General features: G+C 51.2%; 1 pseudogene; it reads left to right on the forward strand.

The window, feature by feature from the left end:
• Window positions 1-4,956: 4,956 nt before the first annotated feature.
• Window positions 4,957-25,856, forward strand: LOC146187399 (uncharacterized; annotated as a pseudogene).
• The last annotated feature ends 866 nt before the right edge of the window (window positions 25,857-26,722 follow it).

The following is a 26,722-nucleotide window of genomic DNA, read 5'->3' on the forward strand; positions in this document are numbered from 1 at the left end:
AATGCTGAGTTTCCTGTTATGTTTTTGGTTTTTTCATCGTTTGGTCAGCCCTCTTCTCGTGTCCCATAGGTTGAGTAGGTGTCGGTCTACTTCCTGTACGTGGTCCTGGGACGATATCGTTTTAGTGTGTTTTTTATGTTTGGCTCGAATCTGATCTGTCCATTGGGTTAGGTTTTCTGAAATTTGTTCTTCCAGGTCTTTCCTGAACTCATGCCAGTCCGTTACTTTGGATTTCCTTAGTGCACTGTGCAGCCTTCCTGCGTTCACCAGTGTCTCGCATATGAAGTGGTCGCTCCCGAAGTTGAGGTTGGTGTTGGTCCACTCCGCTTCTATTACGTATGCGAGGTCTGGGCACGTATCACTGTTTACGTTGTTGCCCTGTCGCGTCGGGGTGCCGCAGTCGGTTAGCAACTTCAGGTTGGCCCTTTCCGTTGCTTTTAGTAGGAGAGTTCCTTTCGCGGTATTTTGTCGGTATCCCCATGTCTGATGTGGCGCATTGAAATCCCCCGCTATAACTAGCTTATTCTTTCCTGCAATCTTCCGAGTCTTGTCTATGTCTGGGCAAAGCGAACATCACTGGCAGGGGTTTAAATACGCTGTTGCTTCGGAAGAAGAAAAGCTGGGGAGGGGGAAAGTCGGTGAGAAGAACGTAGGTCAAGGAGTGTGGACGGGGGGATGGGTGAGAAGAAAGTAGGTCAATGAGTGAACAAAATATAAAGAAATGTTTTTTTTTTATTACGTCTTTATTTCTGCTTACGGTAGGCGTTTACCTTGCGGCAGAATTAAGTTGCTTCATGGATGTAGGGGTGGGGGAGCGGTTAAGGGTGGGGGTGAGGGTATGAGTGGGGGTGGGGGTGAAGGTTGGGATAGATATGAGGGACCGGTGTCCACTTCTTCCTCGAGGTAGGGTCGTCCCGAGGTCGGCTTCGCGAAGTAATGGCCTGGTCCTTCTTCCTTGAAGTAAGAAAGAAATGTTCGCCAGAGCCGGGTTGCTTCTGATGGCCCGATGTGCGATGGGGGATCGACCCATGCCTGCAGGGTTGCAGGTCGAAGCCCGCCCAGTTGCTTGAGTGCTCTCTCCCGTACTGCGTCAAACGTAGGGCAGCTCCACAGGAGATGTTCGGCCGTGCCTCTGGCCGGGCATGTCGGGCACTGAGGAGAAGGGTATACCTGCGGGTGTATCAGGTGCAGCTTCGCGGGTGACAGAAGCTGACCAGTCTGGGCTCGGCGAAGGAGTACTGCCTCCACTCTCCGGAATGAGCTATCTATGTTTCTTGAGTATGTATTTCTCAGCCTGGAACCAGGGATCATGTGGTCTGCAAAAGGAATATAAATAAATAAATGCGGCAGTACCTGGAAAAACTACAATACGGGTTGGATGATATGATAGCAAGAAATGTTTGTAGGACAGGCGACACGGCTAAAAGAATATGTAGCGATGATAATGACTACCTAAACGAACTACATTATTTGAAAGCAACACTTATTCAGAGGAATTATCCCGGTAATTCCCTTAATATGGCCCTCGAAAGCGAAAACACTTTAAGCCGCAACGATATGCTCACGAAACGACCAAAGGCCAACAATTAACGCCAGCCTTCTTTTGTAACCAAATACTCCAATGCCCTTCCAAACATGAACAATATTCTGCGGAAATACCATTCCATGCTAACGTGTGATGAACGCCCGAAGAAAATATTTCCGGAGGCCCCAAGGGTAATATGCAAACGTAACACAAATCTCAGAGATACTCTAGTGCATTCTAAACTCGTCAAAGAGCATCCAATACAACCCCATACTTGCTCTCGACCTAGATGTAAGACGTGCAGTCATACACAAAGACATCACGGTCAAACGTCATGCAACCGTTTTCAATTTTCATATAAAATCAGGCTTTAACTGCACATCTCCAAACGTTGTCTGCCTTCTAGAATGCTCCTTCTGTAATAAACAGTACATCTGAGTGACAGGACAACCAATGAACATAAGGCCTAATGACCATCAGGTAGTGTCGTGTTTGTGCGTCGTCGATGTAGAAATGAGATACGCGCTACTGTTGAACTGTTAGCTTTGCTCATCAGACAAGATTGTGCGACCAGCGTCGGCCGAGGCGTACGCCGAAATGGCCGGGCGAAGAACGGAGGGAACGGAGGTCGGAGATGGGGATGGGGCTTGCTTCCCAGAACTAGAGGATGGTGAGGGAGCCCGCCGTGAGGGGCGTCTCGCTGAGCGCAGGCAGGTGGCGAGTCCTCCCGGCGAAGCGCGAAGAGGGGTGCGGGGCCTGTTTATTAACGCGCACTGCTCCAGTCACATAGAACGGACGAGGACATAGCGCTTCGAACACAACACTTCCTTCCCCCTTAAAAAGTTGCCTGATAGCATGCAGGGGGTCGGCGAGGACGTGTGGAGACGCGCTGGCTCTGTGCGCACAGGGAAGAGCACCTTTAAGGCTGGATTTTGCCCGCTGTGCTTTGTAGGTCTGCTCTGGGTGCAGTCTGTTCTTCTGAGGAGAGATGCCTGGCTATATGGGAGGATGGATCATCAGATGTCCTCGCTGCTACCGGACCGCTCTCGGGAGGCGGCGTAAATCCACGGAGCTGGTGTAGGTGTCGGTGTGCCACTGTCTAATGTATGCTCACGAGCCAAGAGCGAAGACCTATGCGTCTCACAACAGTAGCTGCCTTCAAGCTTCGTTTTCTGAGAAACTGGCGGGCGAGGACGCGCTGCCACTCAAAAAGTGTCCCGCAGCGCGGAAGCGGTTTTTCTTCCCGGGTCGTCTCTGTTTCTGGCTCGGGGAGAATAGCTGTGAGCTTCGTTCGCATTTCACGCTCGAATATTTGTCGTGTGATGCTTGAAAAGAAAACGTGCAAGGCGGCGCTGCAGCGATCCTGTCCGGTCTCTCTCAAGGGCACGTTCCAGCTCAGCCACGTAGCGCTCGACTTGTCCATTTGTCGCTGGGTGGTAGGGGACCGATGTGACTGATGAGATCCCGTTGTCGCGATAAAACTTGAGAATCTCCGCAGACAGACGGCGTTTCGTTGTCCGACACTACCTTACAGGGAATTCCGAACGTTGCGAACAGTGATCGGAGGTTGTCAATCACTGCTGCCGAAGTCATCTGTCGCATTTCCCTTATTTAAACCCAGTTTGTGTGGGCATCTACGACCACACGGAAAGTGCAACCTTCAATTGGGCCTGCAATATCAATGTACAGGATGTGCCAAGGTTTGTGTGGTTTTTCCAATTCTGGGAGAGGAGCTTTCGGTGGATTGCTCCGGCTGATTTGGCAAGGCTTGTAATTTTGGACTGTTGTTTCAATTTCGTGGTCATTGTTAGGCAACCACATATAGCTTCTGGCACACGCTTTCATGGAAACGATGCCCCTGTGTCCGGCGTGGATGAGAGACATAGCTTATGCTCGTAGCTTTCTCGGAATCACAGCTCTGGATCCTAAAAGGATGCAGTCGCGGTGGGTGCTCAACTCTGTAGCTCCTTTGAGTTTGTGCATGTTGCCTTGTTGAACAGCTGTGTAAACTTGACAGAGAGTTGCGCACATCTGCGTAGATGCTGCAACTGTGCGTGCTGTAAGCGGAGGTTCTGGCAGTCTTCGAACATAAGAACGTCCCCGGGTGGAGGCGGTTCGTCAATTGTTGCGTGCAGTAGCAGGCGACCTAACGCGTCGGCATTATGATGTTTAGTCCCATTGCGGTAGACCTGATCGTAGTCGTACGCTGAGAGCTTGATGCACCAACGTGTCATTCGCGGAGACAATATCGGTGGCATAAGCTTTCGTGGCCCCAAAATGCCCAGTAGCGGTCGGCGAGCCGTTTTAACTATCACCTTTCGGTCGGCAATGTACTGGTGAAAGTGTGTCGCCGCGTAGACGATGTCTAGCCCTTCTTTGTCCAGTTGCGCGTAGTTGCGCTCCGCTAGTGACAACGTACGTGAGGCGAAGGCAAATGGGGCCTCCCTTCCTTGGTCGTCAGTCTGCGAAAGAACCACGCCGATTTCGTACGGAGATGCCTAGCAAGACAAAAGCAGTAGCTTCCTTTCGTCATAGTTGCTGAGGACTATACAACTTCGAAGCAGGTTTTTCAGGGCATCGAATGCTTGCTGATGGCGTGGCGATCATGTCCACTTCCCATCTTTCCGCAGCGGCTGGCATAAGGCGTTGGCCACAGATGCTCTTTGTTCTAAGAAACTGTCTTAGAACGTTAAGATTCCGAGAAGCGCCTGTAGCTCCTTATAGTGATGGAATATTGATCGTAGTTGAGTCGAACTTGGTCTTTCTGCGTTGCGGTAGTATCAACACCCGCCCTTTTACGTAGAGTATCTAGCACTTGTCCTGGGCTCCAGGCTTTAAGATTTAGCCGCCACGAGGGTGTATGATGATTTTAAAGTATTCCTCCGGAAGGGGTGGCTGCGGTGGCGCCCGTTAACGTGGTGGCCTACGAACGCGCGCGTTCGTAGGCCACCTTGTCAACGGGGGCCACCGCAGCCACCCCTGTAAAGAAGCTTCTGCGCGAGTTGCTTTTCGCCGACGTAGAGTTCTGTTGGCCCGTATCCAACCTTTGCCTTCCAAGTCTTCTGGAGGCGTCCCTTCCACGACTTGCATGGCTGCGGCGCCGTGGCTTGTCGGCGCGTTGGGTCCCAGGGGTAGGCCTAGCACGGCCTTGGGCTGGCGTAGGCAGCAACAGGCCGTAGAAGGCCAAATAAAGAGTGCGCTTGCCCTGTAATTGGGCTCACTCGGTTGCGAGCACCATCACGAAGACGGAGGAGTCCAAATCAGGCAGAGTCTATGCGAAATGACAGTCACTTTGATGAAAATTGCCGGAGCACATACGACGCGGTGCACGCACTCCAGGCCACCTAGCGGCCGCGGAAGAACGCTCTGCTCTGTATGCCAAGATCCAAGCTATAAAGTTTGGAGAAGTTACCTACCAAACGGCCACCTACATGGCTGCCCCCGACCACTGCGCCAAGGGAATCATTCCTAACATTCAAGACTACGACACTCAAGAAGACATCACCTTCAGCCACACCAACGTCAATGACGACCACCCCATCATAGAAGCCAGACGCCTCGGCAAGCCTAACTCGATCTGCATCGTATTCGAAAGGGACAAGGTCACCTTTTGGATCAACTACAGAGGGGCACAGTACTGATGTCGAATCTTCAGAAAGAAAGTAGAGGCTTGCCTGCTGTACGTATTATAAAATGGGTCACCGCGCTGACGTATATCCGACACCTCAAGTACTCAAGTGCCCGCGCTGCGGCCAAAACAACCCTCCGACCAATCACAAATGCGAACCCACCTGCGTGGTGTGCGGCGACCCGCACCTCACCGGTAGCAGCATCTGCAAGAAGCGTTTCAAAATGCCACCAAAGAAAAAGAAGAAAGAGGATAACCACGCGGAGACAGACGCGAACGCCCATCACGGCTGCGGATCAGGAGCCGCTCGAACAGCAGAGGAAAAGAAAGCCTCAGCCGAGGCCATGCCCGATCCAAGTCCAGATCTACCTCAAGAAAAGGTTGCAACAGGAGTCTGTCGCCCTCCTCTTTCCCGCCCCTCCCTGGCCAGAGGACCCAGCCGGTCGAAAAACAGGAGAGCTGGAGACCGCGATCACCTTCGCTCTCTCGGGAAAACACGGAACTGAGAGCACAACTATAGAGACAAAGCCTCAAAATCGCGGAGCTCAAACAACAGTTACAAATATTTCTCAAAAAAGATCTTCCTCTCAAAGTCATGACTCCCCTGCATGCCCCACCCAAACACCTATCACACCTAAACAGATCACCTTGCCGCCTTCTTCCACCTCCTCTACGCGCACGGCGTCACCTGCTCGCAACCCTCCCCCTAAGCGCAGCACAAGCAGAGGCTGACAATCCTACCCTTATGGACACCGATCTGAAGGCTGTGTTAACTGCAGCCATCGAAGCCGTGCAGGATAGCCTAGCCCCAATGCAAAAAGACAACACAGCCTGGATGACCAACATATTCGACGGTTAACAGCGCTCGAGCGGCGTCAATAAGCACAAGAGGTGACCACAGCTAAAATGCAGACCCAGCTTAATGGGCTCTTGGCCCCCGAAATTACAGGATCGGCGCGAGCCGACCAGCGCCCACCCCAAACACAACAGTGCTGCACACCGTAATGAGATACATGTGTGGCAGTGGAACTGTAGGAGTTTCCGTGAAAAACGAGACAACTGACAACTCCACCTACAAACACTTTGGAATGCCAACACTCCCACCATTATCGCCTTACAAGAAACACAGACTAAGACAAAACTTTGTAACTACACCACGCATGAACCAGACGGAACGACACTCCCACGGGTTACCACTCTGGTCCATCGTAACCTAACGGCTACGGACCACCACCTGGAATTAAGAGATATATACAGCCACCTAGTTGAGCTTCTCCCGAGAACTCGCAAAGGCAGCAGCCGATTTGTTCTAAATATATACGGCCCGCCCAAAGGCCCTGCAGCCCCTCTATTAGCCGCCCTTCGAAAGGCCATTTCTATTAGCGGCAGACACCCTTTAATAGTGCTCGGTGACTTCAATGCCAATCACACAAGTTGGGGCTACAAGAAGAACTTCAGAAAGGGCACTGCACTTTGGAAAATTATCCAGAATAAGGGCTTATCCTTAATCAATGATCTAGACAACCCAACAACAAGAGGCAACAGTGTCCAAAATAACACCAGTCCAGACCTCACTTTGACTAAGAACATACCACGCAACACGTACAACAACATCGGGAGCGACCACTACATCGTAAACACAGAAATTCAGCTCAGTACACTAGATCAATATACTCGGCGCCCCATAGAAATTGTAAACTGGGATACATTCATCCAGATTCGAAATTCCACTCCCAAAACCATTGACGATCTCGACAAATGGGCTCATTGCCTCTCCCAGGATGTGGCATTAGCTACTTCCACAATTCCACTCACTATTGATACCGACATCGCAGACAACCGCCTCCTGCACATGTGGGAGGTCCATGCCAGCCTGCAAAAACGACGGTTAGCGAACAAACTTAACAGAACACTCAGGATTCGCATCGCAACACTCGCAAAAGGAATTGAAGCCTATGCAGGACAGTTGGCACGCCAACAGTGGGGTCAGCTATGCAACCCCACTGCTGAGCGGAAATCTCGGTTTGAAAGATACGTGGACATTTCTTCGTTTTCTGCTAGATCCAGATCATACCAAGAACAACCAGCGGAAAAATGTTAGTAGAGCACTCCGAAAAATCCCTCTACAAGATCACGCCCTTCTCGATGCCTTAAAAGAACAATACCTATCTACCACTACTCGCACACCACTACCTGACTACGGCGGCAACCCGAACACCAAATAGGACGAACACATTTCGCCATGGGAAGTACGGGCAGCCATGCACAAGCTCAGAACGACATCAGCACTTGGGCAGCCAAAATCACTAACAAAATGCTCAGGAACCTGGATGAGAACTCCATACGGGCCATTACAGACCTTTCAACGAGTGCTGGCAAAATGGAATGCTCCCAGCGCAATAGACACATGCGAAAATCACCTTCATCCCTAAACCAGGAAAACATTTGGATCTCAAAAATATCCGACCCATCTCTTTAACGTCCTGCTTAGGGAAACTTCTTGAGCATGTGGTTTTAGTCCGCTTGCGGGTACACATGCAAGAGAAAGACCTATTCCCCCACTCTATGATTGGATTACGCAGCCATCGCTTCACTCAAGACGTTATGTTACAGATCTTGGAAGAGATTCTATACCCCAGGAACGCTAAACGCACCAAGGGCATTTTAGCCTTGGATCTTACCAAGGCTTTTGAGAATGTTCACCATTCGGCCATTATGGACACTCTCTTGGATATTTCAGTGGAAGGAAGGACACACTCCTATGTAGCGGCCTTCCTTCGCAACCAAACGGCAGAACTAACGTTCGGTTCACTATCGTCACCAACCTACAACTAGGCAGCAGAGGTACACCTCAGGGTTCAGTCCTCTCTCCATTTCTTTTCACTATTACGCTCATTCCTATGGCAAAAGCCCTGACAGTTATCCCTCACCTCTCCCATTCATTATACGCGGATGACATTACTATTTGGACATCAACGGGTAATGTCGGTCAAATGGAGAAAACACTCCAGGCTGGGGCGGACATCGTCGCGGCGCATGCAGCGGCGGTGGGCCTCACCTGCTCACCGAGTAAATCAGAACTGTTGCTCTTGCACCCTTCAAGGTGCCGCACAGACATGGGTCCACCGCCTAATATTAGAGTCAACATTGATGACCAACAAGTCCCCGAGGTTGATAAGGTGCGTATACTGGGCATCATTATTCAGAGCAACGGCAAGAATACTAACACTATTACTAGGCTCAGAAACACAGTATACCAGACCATGAGACTGATTAGACGAATTGCGAACCGTCACCAGGGTATGCTGGAGTACGACCTCCGGCGTCTTATACAAGCCTTCGTGGTGAGTCGAGTGGTGTACTCTTTTCCATATCTGTTTCTTTCCACAGTGGAGGAAGAAAAAGTAAATTCACTAATCAGGAAAGCCTATAAAACGACCCTAAATCTATCCAGACACACGTCGAATACCCGTCTTCTCCTTATGGGAGTTCACAATACCCTAGATGAGCTTGGCGAAGCCACTCGCACAGCACAAGTTGAACGCCTATCATCCACCACAACAGGGAGGCATATTCTGTCGTCCTTAGGCCTCAACTCTATAAGCTCCCTCAGACCCATGCACTCAACCCCGAGAGAAATTCAATCTCTTTTAACAATCCATCCACTCCCGAAAAACGTCCACCCGGTCCATCACCTAGCTCGGCGAGAAGCTAGAGCCGCGGCGCTGCACAAACAATACCACGCTGATACCAGTGCAGTTCATGTGGACGCTGCAGAATATGCTACTCATCAAGCCTATGTCTTGAGCGTGGTTTCCAAAACACTTCACCCTACAGTTTCTGGTTCGATTAAAGCTGCATCCTCGTTAGAGGCAGAAGAAGCTGCAATTGCATTGGCAATCTCCTCAACCACTGCCACACTAATCTTTAGTGACACAAAAACAGGAATCCGCAACTTCGCACGAGGCAGGATTCACACGCCTGCTTTCAAAATTCTCAATTCTATTCCAACCCTGACAAGATCAGTTGAACTCCTATGGATACCTGCTCATGCGGGCAACCTTTGGAATGAAGCTGCCCGCAACACAGCTCGAGCGTACGTCAGCCGAGCAGGGCCAGCTACAGACCCAGGCAGTGCACGCAAACGCCTGGTTACCTATAACAAAATTACTCTCCACTACAGAGAGCAACGACTCCAGTATCCGCCCCCACAGCAATCACTATCTAAACTCGAGCAGGTGACCTGGCACCAGCTCCAGGCCCGTACCTTCCTATCTCCAGCGCACCTTGCCCATATCCACCCCGGCCTTTTCTCCCCTGTATGCCACCTCTGTGGTGCACCTAAAGCAGACTTTCATCACATCCTCTACATGTGCTCTGAACTCCAGCCACCCCGTGTAATGATCGAGCAGGCTGCGTCGCATCCGGAGGCAAACATTTATTTCAACAAGCGTACAAGACACGGCACATATATAGTCACGTAGGAAAGGCGTCGAACATCACGTGATAACACTGGGTGATCTTATCGGCACTTGGCAGCAACACGGAACATCGGCCTCGGCATGTTATCACGTTATCACACCCTTTCCCCCACAGTTAATGCCGTAGCGCTGCACAGGTCGCCGTTCACGAGTAGACCGTCTAAGAACCACTGGTGCCTCATCCTTGGGTAGTTCGGGTTCTGTGCTTGGAGGCGGTAGGAATCTGAAGAAATCACCGGTTGCATTAGCTGGTGTTGCCGGTTCCGACACCCATGCCTTTCGCAGATGGTCCCGATGACGTCTATGCAAATTTCCTTCAGACGTCTGAACTTCGTACATGACGTGGCCCAGACGGCGTAGCACCCGAGCGGCTAGCCATGTAGGCCCTCGGCTGAAATTTCTCACGTACACAGCATCCCCACACTCGAAAACCTTTGACGGCACACGTTGACACAAGTCCGCGCTTTCCATGTCGGGGTGAAGTCGTGACAGGGCCGAGCGGAAATTCCGTCCCAACATGAGCTCTGCTGGTGCCTTTCCGGTCTCAGCATGAGGGGTAGAGTGCTGCTTGAACAAGAAGCGAGAAACTTTACAGGCCACTGTGCCTTGTCTCTGCTTCCTGAGTGCACACTTGAGCTCGCGAACCATCCTTTCTGCTCTTCCATTGCTCGAAGGATGATACGGCGCTGTGTACATAACCTGGATGCCGTTTAGCTTTAGGAATTCCCGAAATTCCTTGCTTGAGAAAGCAGTCCCATTATCAGACACGATAAGATCTGGTAGACCGTACGATGCGAACATTCTACGCAGCTTTTCTATCACTGAAGAGGATTGAAGAGACGGCATTATCTCGATCTCAGCCCAGTTCGAAAACGCATCCACTACCACAAGAAAACAAACGCCTTCGACTGGCCCCGCAAAATCGATGTGAACCCTGCCCCAAGGTCTTTCGGGTTTCGTCCAGAAATGTGCAGGTGTCTTGGGATCACTTTGTTTGTTCTCTTGACAGGGTTTGCAGTGCCGAACGAAATCTTCGATTTGCGCGTCAATTCTGGGCCACCAAACATAGAACCTCGCGAGAGCTTTCATAGCCGTAATGCCTGGATGATTTGCATGTAGCATGCCAAGAATTCGCTTTCGCAGTCGTTCCGGCAGCACCACTCGGTTTCCCAAAAGGATACAGTCGCGATCGACCGATAGCTCATATCGCCTGTCATGGTAGGCAGAATATTCTGGTGGCACCTTGTGCTCAGGCCAGCCGTCGATAATCCAAGACTTTACTTGAAGTAGCTGAGGGTCATCCCTGGTAGAGGATGCCACTTGTTGTGCAGTCACTGGGGGATACTCCATTGCTTCTAACAGAAGAACGTCGCCCGGCGGCTCGGTTTCACCTCGCGCCTCCTTTGCTGGTAATCTGCTTAAACAGTCAGCATTGGCATGATCTTGCGTTTTCCGATAGTCAAGGTGGTATTCATAAGCAGACAGCATCAACGTCCAACGGAGCATGCGTGGTGACAATACAGCTGGAATTTGCTTCTCTTGTCGAAATATGCCGAGCAGCGGTTTGTGATCAGTGAGAATAAAGAATTTCCTTCCACAAAGATACTGATGGAAATGCCGGACGCCAAAAACGATGGCTAAAGCCTCTCGATCTATCTGGGCATAATTCCGCTCGGTCTTTGTTAACGTTCTTGATGCGTACGCGATGGGTCTCTCTCGTCCTTCAGGGTCTTGGTGCGCTAGGACTGCTCCTACTCCCACCGGTGAAGCATCGCATGACAGAACTAGAGGCGCGCTGGGATCAAAATGCACCAGCAGCGAATCGGAAGTTAGTAGCTGCTTCAGGCTTTCGAACGCTTCCTGGTGTTCTGCTCGCCACACCCACGCGACGTTAGTCTCCAGTAGACGATACAAAACTTCTGCGACCTCGGAGCGGCCTTTCAAGAACCGATTATAAAAGTTCACCATACCAAGAAATGCTTGCAGCTCCTTCTTGGTTTTCGGTACAGGCACCTGATGAATGGCTTCTACCTTAGCTTTCGATGGGTAGATACCACGCGAGTCTATCCGGTGGCCCAAGAATTCCAGGCTCTCTTTAAAAAACTCGCACTTTGCCGACTGGACCCGCAGTCCCGTTCTTGCAATTCGTTCGCAGACCTCGGCGAGCATTTGGCTGTGCTCTTCGGCTGTTTCGCTGGCCACCAGAATGTCGTCCAGGTATACAGCTACTTGCGGTAGACCCGCGAGTACTGTATCCATTACGCGTTGGAACAAACCGGGAGCTACCGACACGCCGTACGGTAAACGTCGCACGTTGTACAATCCTTTTACGGTGTTTATCGTGAGCACCTGCGCTGTGGCGTCATCAACTACCAGCTGTTGGTACGCTTGCGTCAAGTCCAACTTCGAAAAAACACGGCCTTTGCCCAACTTTGCGAATAATTCTTTGCTGGTAGGCAAAGGATACCCGTTGCTCCTTAACGCTTGGTTGACTGTGCTTCGGTAGTCACCGCAGATTCGGAGCGATCCATTCTTTTTTCGAACAACGACTACAGGGGTAGCCCATTCTGAATACTGCGTTGGTTGTAGAATTCCTTGTCTCTCCAATCTGTCTAACTCGGCTATCACATCGTCCTTAAGCGCGAACGGAATGCTGCGACATTTCAGGAACTTTGGCTGGGCATCCTGTTTTAGCTCAATATGAATCGGCGGCAGTGTAGCGCCTGCAAATGACTCGCTAAAAATCTCTGCATACCTCGACAGGATATCTTCTTGCCTGCTGCTCACGGTGTGAAGACCGGTTAGCTCTATGTTTAAAGCCTTGAACCAGTCACGACCTAGAAGTGTGCTGCCCTCATTTCTCACTACCAGTAGCGGCAGCTCGCACATTAGCCCTTTGAATTCTACGGGAACCCTGGCTTTTCCGACAATGTCAAGGCCTTCTTTCGTCCAGGTGACGAGTTGAGCATCTGATACTTCCAGGTCGATATTTTTAGCGACTTCCAGTTTTGTGTATTCCTTGCTGCTCATGATTGACCTAGCTGCTCCGGAATCGACTTCCATCTGTACGTCCTGCCCACCAATTCTGACGGTGACAACAAATTTGGGACAGTTCGTTACCTGACTGATGCTCAGTAAAGCGTCGTACTCAGTATGCGCCAGCGTGGACGCAGCTTCCAGCTGATGCTGCACTTGCATTTTTTTTCCTCGACACGCCTTTGCTAAATGCCCTTTTTTAGAGCAGTTGAAACACATAGCGTTCTTGAACTTGCAGCGATAAGCTTTGTGCTTCCCACCACATCGGAAACACCTTTCGTCCGGAACCTGACTCGACGCTCCGACGCGGTTCTCTTCCTCCTGCTCGTTTTTAGGGGGCGTGCTCACTTTTGCTGTCACGTCTACAGCTTCCTGCTTATGCTGGTTCATTACGCGTTGCTCTTTAGCGGCTATTTCCGCGGTCACTGCAAGATCGTAAGCACTCTTGAACGTCAAGTTTTTTTCTATCAACAGTCGCTGCTGCACAACGCTGTCCCTCAATCCGAATACCAAGCGGTCACGCAGCATTACATCCAAGGGCAGCTGTTTGTCGCTGAAGCCGCAGTTCTCAGCTAGCTTGCGTAAGGATGTAACGTAGTCAGCTACAGATTCATCGTAGTGCTGGTCTCGCTTCGAAAAAACGTACCTTGAGTATAACTCTGAAGGCTTCGGGTTGACGTGGTCCTTCACGGCGTCGACGATGACTTGGTACTCGACATTTGGCGGTCGTTGAGGTTTCACGAGGGTTGCTATCAAGGAGTACGTTGTCTCCCCACAACAGCTGAGTAAAGCTGCCCTCTTGTCGGCGTCACTCGTCAGCTTGTTCGCTGCGCAGCACAACTCGATGCGCTCCACGTATTCTTCCCATGAAGAATTTCCGTTGAGATTAAACTCCCATCCTCCCATCCTCGTCGCCACTGTAATGATCGAGCAGGCTGCGTCGCATCCGGAGGCAAACATTTATTTCAACAAGCGTACAAGACACGGCACATATATAGTCACGTAGGAAAGGCGTCGAACATCACGTGATAACACTGGGTGATCTTATCGGCACTTGGCAGCAACACGGAACATCGGCCTCGGCATGTTATCACGTTATCACACCCCGCAATGTGCAACTAACAGACATAGAGCGATGGAAGATCGCGGTGTCCAGCTCAGACCCAGCTGTACAAAAGGAGCTGGTGGGCTGAACTCTAAGAGTCGCTGAGAGCCACAAGCTCGCGGCCACCCTACGCGATATTAAGCCGACCCATCAAAACAATCAATAAGGCTCAAGATTCAATAAACGTTTTCACCACCGCCACCTGTAGCTCCTGTTTGTTGGTGCCCGTGCTTCGGTGATCTCTCGCACTTTGTCTTCGGTCGGGTGGATGTCTTCTGCATCAACTACAACACTCACCTTTCATGTGTTCGCCACCTTCAAAATCAAGCACTCTGCATACTTACCTTCAGCCCTTACCGTTCATCCGTTTTCAATTATTATCGCACACTTAACATGCTGCCATTGTCGCTACAGCTTAATTTTAGGTTGTAATCAATCATCTTTAAAACGCGTAATAAACATGTCGTCCGTAGTGGTTTTGAGTCATCCAAGCTTTTTAACAAAATAACACCAGATTTGCTGAACATCATAATCTACTACCACCGAAAATCAGGACCAATTATGGGAAACAAACTGCATACTTCTCAGGCATATCTGTTTGGAATTCGCTGCCTCCAGAAATTAAAGCACAGCGTACTATTCATTCATTTCATCGTTCATTAAAGACCTATTTATTTTCTACCTTGTTTTGTTCCACCGACTAAAGATGTTTGTCTGGATCATAGTTTCCGTGTTTACATTTTATTTATTCTAGTACTAATAATGCGCTAATTTTTGCAATTCGTGCATTTTTTGTTTGATGTTCCTGTTTATTTAGAATTTATTTGCACTGTGTCTCGTTAGTATTGTATTATAGTTTTTCTCTGCACGCTTGTATAGTCTTTTCTTCACTTCCTAGTAAGTTACCTGCTAATCTTATCCATTCTGTCATAGGAGGTCCCCCGGACCGTTTATACTTCGGGACCTCCTTCTATAATACTGATAATCCAAGCACATGTACCTCACAGTGAAAATAAAGATGAAATATGAATGATGAAAAAAAAAAATACTCGGTGTCCCAGGAATCGCACCGCTGACACTGCAAAACCGCATTTCTCTTTGCTTAACGCAAATTTGGGTTTGCTAGCATTTCAAGAATGTGCTCCAGGGGCGCTACATGCTCTTCCGTGGAAGCGCTACTGATTATGACATCGTCCAAGTAGACACAAACTCCTGGAATTCCCTGAAGTACTGTCTCTATGAACTTCTGAATTATGGCCGGGGCCGCAGGTACGCCAAAAGGCAATCTCTTCACCTTGTACAGGCCTTTCAGTGTGTTGATTGTCAGCAATTTTGACGTCGGTTCGCTCACCTTCAGTTGTTGATAGGCCTGGGGGAGGTCTAAAGTGCTGAAGACTCTTGCGCTGCGTAGTGCACTGACACTTCTCCAGGTGTCGGCAGAGGGTAAGACGACGATTTAGTGGCTAGATTTACGGTGCTCTGGTAGTCTCCACAGACGCGTATGGTTCCGTTCTTCTTGCGACCTATAACCAGTTGAGTGGCCCAATGTGAATCTTGTGTCGGCTCGATGACACCTTGCTGCTCCAGTTTTTCCAACTCCCTTTCAACGGAAGCTCTGAGAGCAAAGGGCACCAGCCTGGCCTTCAAAAACTTCGGTTGCGCGCCACTTAGCAACTTCAGTGTGACTAGGGACCCTTCGTTTCCTGGAATCTCGTCAGCGAATACTCTTTCGTATTTCTCCTGCAATTGTTGAATCCCGTTGTGGCTCGGCGCTTGGTGTATGCCTCATATCATTATCCCTAATGGAGAAAACCACTTTCTCTCAAGAAGGCTAGATTCTGAGCCCTTCACAACAAGGAGAGGTAGCTTTGGGTCTGGCCGTTTTAAGAAACGCGCACATTAGCAGAGCCCAATAGTGGCATGTCTTCTCCAGACCATGTTCGCAGGTGCGTGTCGTCTTGTTGCAAGGGTGTTGCATCTCATAGCCAAGAAGTTCGAAACGTGTCTTCACTTATTAGAGTGCAGGCTGCGCCGAAGTCCACTTCAAACGTAATTAGCTTGTGATGTACTGTGACTTCGCTAAAAATATTCGGTCGCGTGCCGAGGTTCACGGTGTTTAGATCATACAACACTGATGATATGTCTGATGTTGCTCCTTGGACATCGGATGGCGGCCTATTCTTTGAGGCATCGACGCTGAGGTTAGGCAGAGAAGGCGACTTTATCTTTGCAGGCTTTCGCTTCGTAATGCACGCTTTCTCAATATGCCCTCGCCTGTGGCAAAAATACACGTGGCTGACTGGAATCGGCATCCCTGGGCGTTGTGCTGGCCGTCACACCGTCAGCAGCATTGTGTATTCTTGACCGATTTCGGAACAAGAGGAGATTTGCGTACCTGGTTGCTTGTTTGGTGTACCGGCTCGGTGTTCCGGTGTATCTCTTTGCGAGTGACCGGCGCTCTCCACTAGCACGGCGATGTCGTAAGCCCTGTTAAACGTGAGGTCCCTCTCAGCGAAAAGGCGCTGCTGTAGTGACTCGTCATTCAGTCCGCACACAAACGTGTCACGTAACATGACTTCCAAGGAAAGCATGGTGGTGTTATAAGTGGCGTCTTCTTCCTGCCCGGTAGCTGTCCTGGCTGTGGTCAGCGTCCCAAATTGCAGTCAGCTGCAAGCTTCTTGAGCGCTGCTACGTATGCGCTCACAGTTTCGCCTACCAGCAGATCTCGTCGCTGGAAGCGGGCTCGGCTGTAAACTTCTGATGCCCTTGGGTCGTAGTTCTTTTCGAAGTGCTGCAACGATGTCTTCGTAAGGCACTTCCGCTGGAGTGCTTGGCTGAATAAGGGCGCAGACAGTGTCGTACGTCTGCTCTCCGCACAGCGTTAGCAGGTTGGCCCTTTTCAAGGCTGGATCTGTGAAGCTGTTAGCCTCAAAGTAGAACCGGAGGCGTCCAACCCACGATTACCAAGATGATCCGTTGAATTCTGGTATTAACCCTCGCGTAGCCATGGCTTGTCAATTATGTTGCGTAGCGCGGGTTTAATCCACTTCCTCGTCGCCACTCTCGTTTGTGCGTCGTCGATGTAGAAAACACGTACGCGCTACTGTTAAACTGTTAACTTTGTTTATTCACCAGACAAGAGGTGCGACCAGCGTCGGCCGAGGCCTAAGTCGAACTAGCCGGGCGAAACACGGAGTGAACTGAGGCCGGAGATGAGGATGGGGCTTGCTTCCCAGAACTAGAGAAGGGTGAGGGAGCCCGCCGAGGGGGGCTTCCCGCTGAGCGCAGGTAGGCGGCGAGTCCTCACGGTGAAGCGCGATGAGGTGTGCGGGGCCTGTCCAATAACGTTCACTGCTCCAGTCACAACAGAACGGAGAGGACACAGCGCTTCTAACACAACAGGTAGACACAGGCAAAAACCTTCCCTAAGCAGTTTCTCAGCATTTCAATCGGAAAGGCCATAAGTTGCAAGAAATGAAATTGTTGTAGAAGACCTTGAACAGGGCGATACGTCGTCAACAGTCAATGGAACGTTCTGCGATCAGTCGTGAGACGTGTCAGCACACGTACGAGCATCGAAGCGAGCTTCGCTGTCGTTTTTTTTCCTGCCCGTCACGCGCGTTCAACATGCTTATCGTCGTTCTCTTCAGCAACAGGCGCTGAACATATAAGAGCCCAATACCTGTTTTACAACTTCCCCCGGGGGAAAAGACGCCACCCTGGCGGCTCATGGCGATGTGACGATGGCCGGATCGTAGTAAGGTTTCAGGCGGTTACTGTGTACTATTTCACGATTTCGGCGACGGTGGTCAGTGGATGGCGTAAGGGGTTCGATGAGGTAGTTGACGGGGGATGTTTGCTTGACAATACGGTGGGGGCCCTGATACTGGCTCAGAAGTTTGGATGAAAGACCGGGACTGGAGGAAGGCACCCATAGCCAGACCAAAGAGTCTGTACGGTAAGTAGGCAGAAGTGCAGACTGATCTCGGGTGGTTTTCAGCTGTTGCTGGGCGTGAGAAGTGAAGGACCGGGCAAGCTGGCGGCATTCTTTGGCACAAGTTGCAGCTTGTGAAACAGTCGTGAATTCGGAAGAATCCGGTCGGTAAGGGAGAATGGTGTCCATGGTACAAGAGGGCTCACGACCGTACAGGAGGAAGTATGGCGAGAAACCGGTGGTTGCTTGTGTGGCAGAGTTATAAGCGAATGTGGCGAATGGAAGAACGCGGTCCCAGTTGGAATGGTCGGAAGCGACATACATGCTAGCATTTCGCCCATGGTGCGGTTAAAACGCTCAACCATTCCATTTGTTTGCGGATGGTACGCGGAGGTGGCGCGGTGAACGATTTTGCATTCTCTAAGAACAGCTTCGACAACTTCAGAAAGGAAAGTGGGACCTCTGTCACTCAGCAATTCTTTGGGAACCCCGTGGCAAAGAATTATGTTATGGAGGATGAAGAAGGCAATGTCTTGGGCTGTAGCAGATGTCAAAGGCGCCGTTTCAGAGTAGCGTGTGAGGTGATCGATTGCAACGATGTTCCAGCGATTGCCTGTTGATGTGATAGGAAGCGGGCCGTATAGGTCTATTCCCACACGCTCAAAGGGCTGAGCTGGGCAGGTCAGCGGCTGCAGAGGAGCGGCGGGTTGGCGAGGTGGGTGTTTTCGGCGCTGACACTCTTGACAGGACTGGACGAACCGACAAACATAAAGGTACATCCCACGCCAGTAGTACCGCTGTCGCAGGCGAGTGAAGGTTTTCAATAAGCCGGCGGGGGCACACTGGGCATCATCGTGGTAATGGGAGCAAATCACGGAGCGTAGATGGGTCGGAATTACAAGCAGCCACTTTCTACCATCCGGAAGGTAATTCCTACGGTAGAGGAGCTCGTCTCTGATAGCGAAATGGTGAGACTGGCGACGGAGAGCGCGGCAAGAAGGTCGTGAAGCGCGACAAGATAAAAAAACCAGGAGTGAAGCGATCCATGCGTCTTTGCGTTGCTCGGAAGTCATATCGGTGGGCATGTCGGTGGGATGTAGAACTGATATAGCAGGAGTGTCTTCAGACGGCAAGGGAGAACGTGAGAGAGCATCAGCATCGGCATGTTTACGGCCAGAGCGATAGATGACGTTAATGTCGTATTCTTGGAGCCTCAGAGCCCAACGGGCCAGTCGACCAGAAGGATCTTTCAAAGAAGACAGCCAGCAGAGGAAGTGATGATCGGTGACGACATCAAAAGAACGGCCATACAAGTAAGGGCGATATTTTGCTATTGCCCAGAGAATAGACACTCTTTCTCGGTGAAGGAATAGTTTGCTTCAGCTTTTGTTAGGGTCCGACTTGCGTAAGCGACAACGTACTCATCAAACCTAGACTTCAGCTGAGCGAGTACTGCGCCGAGGCCGACGCCGCTGGCATCAGTGTGGATTTCCGTGGGAGAAGACGGGTCGAAATGACGCAGGATTGGCGGAGTCGTCAGACGGTGGCGGAGTGTCGCGAAGGCATCATCAAAGTGCGGAGACCAGGCTGAAAGATCGTAGCTGGACAGAAGCTTGGTGAGAGGGTTGATGATTGTGGCGAAATTGCGAACGAAGCGGCGGAAGTACGAGCAGAGGCCGACGAAGCTGCGAAGTTCTTTCACATTAGTTGGCTTGGGAAATTCCGCCACAGAGCGTAATTTTGCCGGATCGGGAAGAACGCCATCCTTGGAGACGACATGTCCGAGTATGGTTAGCTGCCGTGCTCCGAAACGGTAATTCTTTAAATTTAATTGAAGGCCAGCGTCGGTCAGGTATCGCAGAACTGTCTCAAGGCGCTAGAGGTGAGATGGAAAATCTGGGGAAAAGATGACAACGTCGTCAAGGTAACAAAAGCAAGTGTGCCATTTGAGCCCTCTGAGTAGGTTGTCCATCATGCATTCGAATGTGGCAGGGGCATTGTACAGTCCGAATGGCATGACATTAAACTCATAGAGCTCATTGGGTGTGACAAAAGCGGTTTTTGGGCGATCGGCCTCTGCCATCGGCACCTGCCAGTAGCCAGAAAGCAGGTCTATTGAAAAAAAGAACTCAGCTCCCTGCAGGCAGTCAAGGGCGTCGTCGATACGAGGGAGAGGATAAACGTCCTTGCGCGTCATCTTGTTCAGTCGGCAGTAATCTATACAGAATCGGATGGAACCGTTTTTTTCGAGCGCAGCTCTTTGGCGGCCGTTCCTGGGTTTCGCGGCGGCGTCGGCGTCGGCCTCGTAACCAGTTCCGCACCCCTTTCAGCCCCCCCGTTCGAGCCGGCGCTTCGGCCACCGGAGCCTCGCAGGAGGAGGGGGGGTACACTCAGCGGCGAATGATGGGGGCAGGAGCGTGCGCAGCTACCGGAGCACACGAGGAAAAAAAAAGGGTGTCGCCGGAGGCAGCGCTAGCAGCGACTGACTGACGTCGCTAGCTAGTCAACACAACGTGCTGCGTAGAACACCGTTGCCGCCATGCAGAAAGAGGAGACCCCCCCCCCTCTTCCTGAGTGGAGGCGAGGGTGCTCTCCGGTTGCGGAAACGCCGACCCGCTCCGCAAGTATGCGGGCGCACCGAGACGACCGGTCCGGAGGGGGATACAATAGCGCTCGCACCCTTCATCCGTAGAAAGCAACCGTACAGCGGCGGATCACGGTGCGTGCATCCCGTTCTCACTCGCTTCTAGGCTCGCTTCACTCGCTAGCGGCGTCAGCGAGTCGCTGCTATCTGTTCGTTGCGCAACGTTCCTATGGACCCACGCGCTGCCTCCCGCAACCTCCCGATAACTCAATTGCTCTCTTCATTTCTCGGACCACAAAGCTTCTTTCATGACAGCCAAGAACTGTTAGTGGAGTGTTTCTTGAAGGAATACGTGTGAAAAATTAAAAAAAAAGAAGTATGTAATTCTGGTTATGTGCCTTGCTCGAAATCCTTGCCTTTTTTTTTTCTCTATTGGTTGACGGGAAAGAAAAGGCGCAGTATTTGTCACATTTGCTCTGTGGACACCTGAACCGCGCCGTAAGGGAAGGGAGGAAGGTTGGAGTGAAAGTGGAAAGACAGAAAGGGGAGCTGTAGTGGAGGGCTACGGAGTAATTTCGACCCTCTGGGGATCTTTAACGTGCCCTAACATCGCACAGCACACGGACGCCTCTTCGTTTTGCCTCAATTTATCGAAAAGATGAAACAGCTGATGAGCTGCGCTCAAATTTCGCATTAGGAAGTAATATAATCGTGGGCATTTTTTTTCCTGCCCGTCACGCGCGTTGAACATGCTTGTCGTCGTTCTCTTCAGCAACAGGCGCTGAACATATCAGAGCCCAATACCTGAACACCAAAAACACCAAAATATCAGCGTACGTGAGAGGAGCCGCCACCAACGGCTGCTGAGGAGGTGAAGGCAGAACCTCAGCGACGTGCTCTTGTATGACACGCTGAAGTGTGGGAGTGAGCGGCGGCGCAGGCGCAGGTGCTGGCGGGCAAGTGAAGGTGGACAAGGAAAGCTGGCGTGCGACTTCTTCACGAAAAAACTGTTGAATGTGCTGAATTAGCGACTGCTGGTCCTGGGCACCGTCCCCGGAGAGAGCCAAGCTGGAAAGAGTGGCCTGCTGAAGGCCAGCACGTCGTGTGGAAAGCCGCCTCTTGCGCAGCTCATCGAAGCTTTGGCAGAAGTTGATAACGTCGGACACAGTTTGGGGTTTTTTGGCGACGAGCATCTGGAAGGCGTCATCGTCAATGCCTTCCATAATATGTCCGATCTTCTCGGCGTCGCTCATGGTAGGGTTTACGCGCTTGCAGAGGTCTACAGCATCTTCCATGAAACTGGTGAAGTTTTCGCCGGTTTGTTGTGCCCGACTTTGCAAGCGTTGCTCGGCGCAAAGCTTACGTATAGCGGGACGGCCAAAAACTTCGGTCAGGCTGGTCTTGAGAGCCGTCCAGGTAGAAATGTCACTCTCATGGTTGCGAAACCATAGATTGGCAACGTCGCTCAAATAGAAAATGACGTTTGTGAGCTTCACGGTGTCGTACAACTTGTACGCACTTACGTGTTCATACGACGCCAACCAGTCTTCTACATCCGTGTCATCGGTGCCGCTGAAGATGTCTGGGTGGCGCTGACGCGCTGCACCGGGACAGATGACAGGCGATGGGGTTGGCGGTTGGCTGGCAGTCTCAGGCATCGCGGAAGTGGTAGGAAAAGCTCGGCTGCGAAGCTCCAGGTTGAGGGCATTACTGGCACCTCCACCACTTGTTGTAGAAGACCTTGAAGAGGGCGATACGTCGTCAACAGTCAATGGAACGTTCTGCGATAAGTCGTGAGACGTGTCAGCACACGTACGAGCGTCGAAGCGAGCTTCGTTGTCGTTTTTATTCCTGCCCTTCACGCGCGGTGAACATGCTTGTCGTCGTTCTCTTCGGCAACAGGCGCTGAACATATCAGAGCCCAATACCTGTTTACAACATTATATATCCTCAATTAAGGCTTCAGATCAGCAAGGACAGAAATTATAGAAAGGCATATGTGCTCTGGCGGCGCGCGTGCTCACACGGCCCGCTAGCTTGTTCGCTCTGTCCTCCAGCCGCGTATAATCTACCAGGCACAGTTTCAACGTCACACCCGCAGACAGTGGGACTCCCTTGAGGCCATCAATCGTGAGGTTATGCGTGCAATAACATATCTTCCCCGCCTAACACCCATACCAGTACTTCAGGAGTATGCCCAGCTAAATACGCTCACTGAACTCGTTGTTCAGCGGATGGCAAACAGAGCTCGCAAACAGTCTTTACAACTACATCATTTAAAGACACTACCTCCATGGTCGTACTTCCAGGTCACGGACAATCGCCCCACTGCTTCCCCGTCGGTATCATCCGCACATCTGCCTAAAGGGTGCATATTATATACCGATGCATCACATACTGCAGAGCGAGGTCTGTGTATAGTCCCTCTCATCCGCATCTCAACACTCACGTGACATATACCGCGGATACGTGCACCCCTCTGGCACTGGAACTTCAAGCAATTTATAATGCCATACATTCCCTTCCACCAGTTCCTACATTCAATGCAGTTCATATTTACACATACCCTCTCACTGCCCTTAAACAGCTTAAGGCTGTGCGACGCCCATTTAAAATAACACAGTCCATGCATTTGCTCTGTTCAAAGTACCCATGTCCTGTGCGCATACACTGGATTCGCGGCCATGCTCGCTATCCACATAATATTCAAGCGGATGCTATGATGCATATAAACACATCAGGCGATCCACCACCTTCCCCTCTTCCCCCAGATCCGTTCCTGTCCCACGTTTCCGATTCGCAAGTTCTGCGCCAGCGAACACGCGCTCTCATTCCTACGTGTTCGCACTCTCTTCCCCGTAGTCTTACTCGGAAGGAGGAGGTGACAGTGCGCCGGATCCGGGCAGGGGCGGCTCTGACCCCATCTGTTTGACATCGATGACGGGAAAAAGATCTACCAGTGAATGACAGGTGCCCTCACTGTGACACTCCACCTGACGTCTGCGATGTGCGTCACTTGTGGACGTGTCCATCAACGACTCACATTAGGCAACGCATAATCATGAAGGTGGGCCTGCGGTGGAATCGCGATAGTGAATATGAGAAATGGACAATGGACAATCGCTATACTGCCAACCATCTCGAATACATAAGCGCAACTGGACTTTACTCCTTCTTTTAACTTTCTATCTCCTGCATACCATTCCCCCTTTCTCAACTTATGCCTTGTGGCAAACTCTTCGAAAAAAAAATTCATAAATTTAGAAGATTGGAACCAGAAGGAAAACATATTTCTAAAGGAACGTTAGAATCCTGTAAATATATTCCCCATACACAATAAAGTTTGGGGAGAACAATTCCACATTGCGTTAATACAGTTTATTCACAGCGCATATACACTCTTTGTCAAAGGTTTAGAGCCCAGGTCTACTTCTGAGCATACTATGTGGCTGGTAATGTATTCCAGGGTTTTCAAACCTGCTGAAAGCAGGGAGAGTTTTGGCTAGGATTTCCACGATTGTTAAAGAAGTCATAAGACACCGCTTAAAACTACCCCACTGGGCTCTAACCTTTTGACAAAGGCTGTACACTTTGTTCTCTTCCACAATAGCATAAGCTGCATGTGTTTCTCCAAACAGGTTTCCTCCTTATCACTTTCTACTCTCGTTAACCCTCGATATTTTTGGCTTGTCATTTGTGGTTCCCTCTGCGGTTATTATTCTGTTTCTTTGTCCTACTTCCCCCCCCCCTTGCTAAAACACGCCCAAGGGCACACGTCTGTACAATGTCTTTATGCAACACTTCCTCACCCTCATCACGAACCCCGACGCCCCTACCCGAATCGGCACTGGCACCACAAGAGACACCACGCCAGACATTACACTCACCAACATGCGCTCGCCCATATTCTACAACGTACTACCAGACACACTGGACAGCGACCATTACATTGTCCAAACTCAACTGCAATATGACACCAAATAGTTCACATCCAAGACATAGCATTTCATCAATTGGAAAGAATTTTGTGAGCAATTAGCGGCATTCACTCCCGAGGACAGCGATCTCCCACTGGACGCCTGGGTAGATAAGCTTCAGTCGGCACTCAAACGCACAACTAAACACATCCAAAACACTCCGCAAGCACCTCAAATTTATCCTCACCTTCTGCATCTCTGGGAGGCAAGGCGAAGTCTCGTTAAGAGATTGAAAAGACAAAGCCAAAACAGAAACCTCTGCCTCTGAATCACACACATTACCACCGAGGCCATAAAGTATGCTCTACAACAGCCCTCAGGGTACTTTAGGCACACGAAAAACCTGGGATATTCTCCGCACCCTGCATGACCCCACCACCAGCAAACATTGAGAGCCATCAACACGCACCGCCTCATTCATACTGCAGCACAAGGCACAGACATCCTTCAATACCTCACATAGAGATACATTACGCCCCCCTCCCATCTTCCTACACACCCCCATCCCCTCCCCCCTTAACTCAAGGCTGGATGAGGATATAGCGCCCGCCCGCGCTATAAAGCGGAGGCGCTAAGATCAGCGTGACCAGCCGTGTTGGAGGAAAATAAAGATGTACAGCGCGTGCTCGGAGCGCTAGCTCGGCATGGGCTGTTCAGATTGAGAAGTCTGCCACGCTGGTCATCTTGTTTTGGTGCTCCGCTGCGGCCCTGTAAACTTGCAACAGTGGTGACTCCGGCCTAAGAAATGACAGAGCCCAGTAACCTACCGCCCTCAGGCGACCTTCCGCCTGACGCTACCTTGCGCCAACGGGACGTCGCGGCTCTCCAGCTCCGCCTACCAACATTCTCCCCAAAGTTGCCGCAGATCTGGTTCACCTAAGTGGAAGCCATCTTCCACCTGCACCACATCACCTCGGAGGCATGTCGGTTTCGTCATTTACTTTCCAACCTGCCTCCTGAAGTGGCTCAAGAGGTGGCGGACATTGTCGCTGGACCCTTGGGAGATGCCCCGTACCAGCTACTAAAGCAGGGCCTTCTGGACCGCACCACGGCGTCTGAGAGTGCGCGCCTCCAGCAGCTGCTCACCTAAGAAGAGCTTGGAGACCGTCGCCCTTCCCAGCTACTCACTAGCATTCGGCAGCTCCTGGGCGAAAGCAACGCCGACTCGAATGGTGCACTGTTGAGGCAGCTCTTCCTTCAAAGCTTGCCGCAGTCCACCTGATCTCATCTTGGCTGCTGCCGGGGATTTGACCCTTGACCGCCTCGCCCAGCTCGCTGTTCAAGTCAACGACGCAACTTCTCCTTCCATCGCTGCCCTCTCTTCTCCACCGGAGACCTCCATCATTTCATGGTTAGAGGCCCGGATCGATCAGCTGGCCGTTTCTATCGGTGCCCTTCGGACGTCTTCTCATGCCCAGCACAATTTCTCCTGAAAAACTCGCCGCCCTTCGTCTTCGCCGAGCGGTCCGCACTCGTCCAGTCCTCGCAGTCCGCGTCTCTGCTGGTATCACAGAACTTTCCAGCACCGCGCACGCCAGTGCACTCCACCATGCAGCTGGTCGGGAAACGCGGAGCGAGATCACTGACGGCGGCGTGTGACCTCGCTCTTCAACCTGGTCGCCTTTCGTCGTCATGGATCGCATTTCTGCCCTGCGCTTCCTCGTCGACACTGGTGCCGAAGTCAGCACACTGCCGTCCTTCAAGGCCGATCGTGAATCAGTCACATGGACCTATTCTCCGTGCGGCCAACTCAACCTCCATCGCAACGCATGGTCCCCGGTTCCTCACTCTGGACATTGGCCTGCAGCGCACATTTCGATGGGTCTTCATCGTCGGTGATGCACATCAACCCATCCTCGAATCCGACTTCCTGACGCATTTTGATCTGGACGTCAGCAGGCGTCGACATCGTCTCATCCACAGCAAGAGGCACCTTTTTATCACTGGCGTTATATCGGCTGTCGCTTCCACTGACAGCCGAACTCTGATTCCGTCATGCCCGTACGCCCAAGTCCTCGCAGACATTCCCCGAGATCACGAGGCCTTGTAATCTCCAACAGCCACCCAAGCACGGTATAACTCAACACATTGTCACGCGTGGTCCACCTGTCGTAGCTCGTCCGTGCCGCCTCGTCGGTGAGCGTGTGACTATTGCAAAACGGTAATTCGACCACATGCTCCAGCTGGGTATTATTCGCCCTTCATCCAGCGCTTCGGCCTCACCACTCCATCAAGTGCCCAAGAAAGAACCGTGTGACTGGCGTCCGTGCGGCGACTACCGGGCTCTCAACGCTCACACGGTCCACGACAGATAGTCCCTTCCACACATCCAAGATTTCACTGGACATCTGGAAAGCTGCAAGATCTTTAGTAATGTGGACCTTGTCAAGGCGTACCACCAAATTCCTGTTGAGCCGGCCGATATTCCGAGGACGGCCATCACTACACCCTT

Source organism: Amblyomma maculatum, chromosome 6 (assembly GCF_055883805.1).
Source record: "Amblyomma maculatum isolate TAMU_Amacu chromosome 6, ASM5588380v1, whole genome shotgun sequence".
NCBI lineage: Eukaryota > Metazoa > Arthropoda > Arachnida > Ixodida > Ixodidae > Amblyomma > Amblyomma maculatum.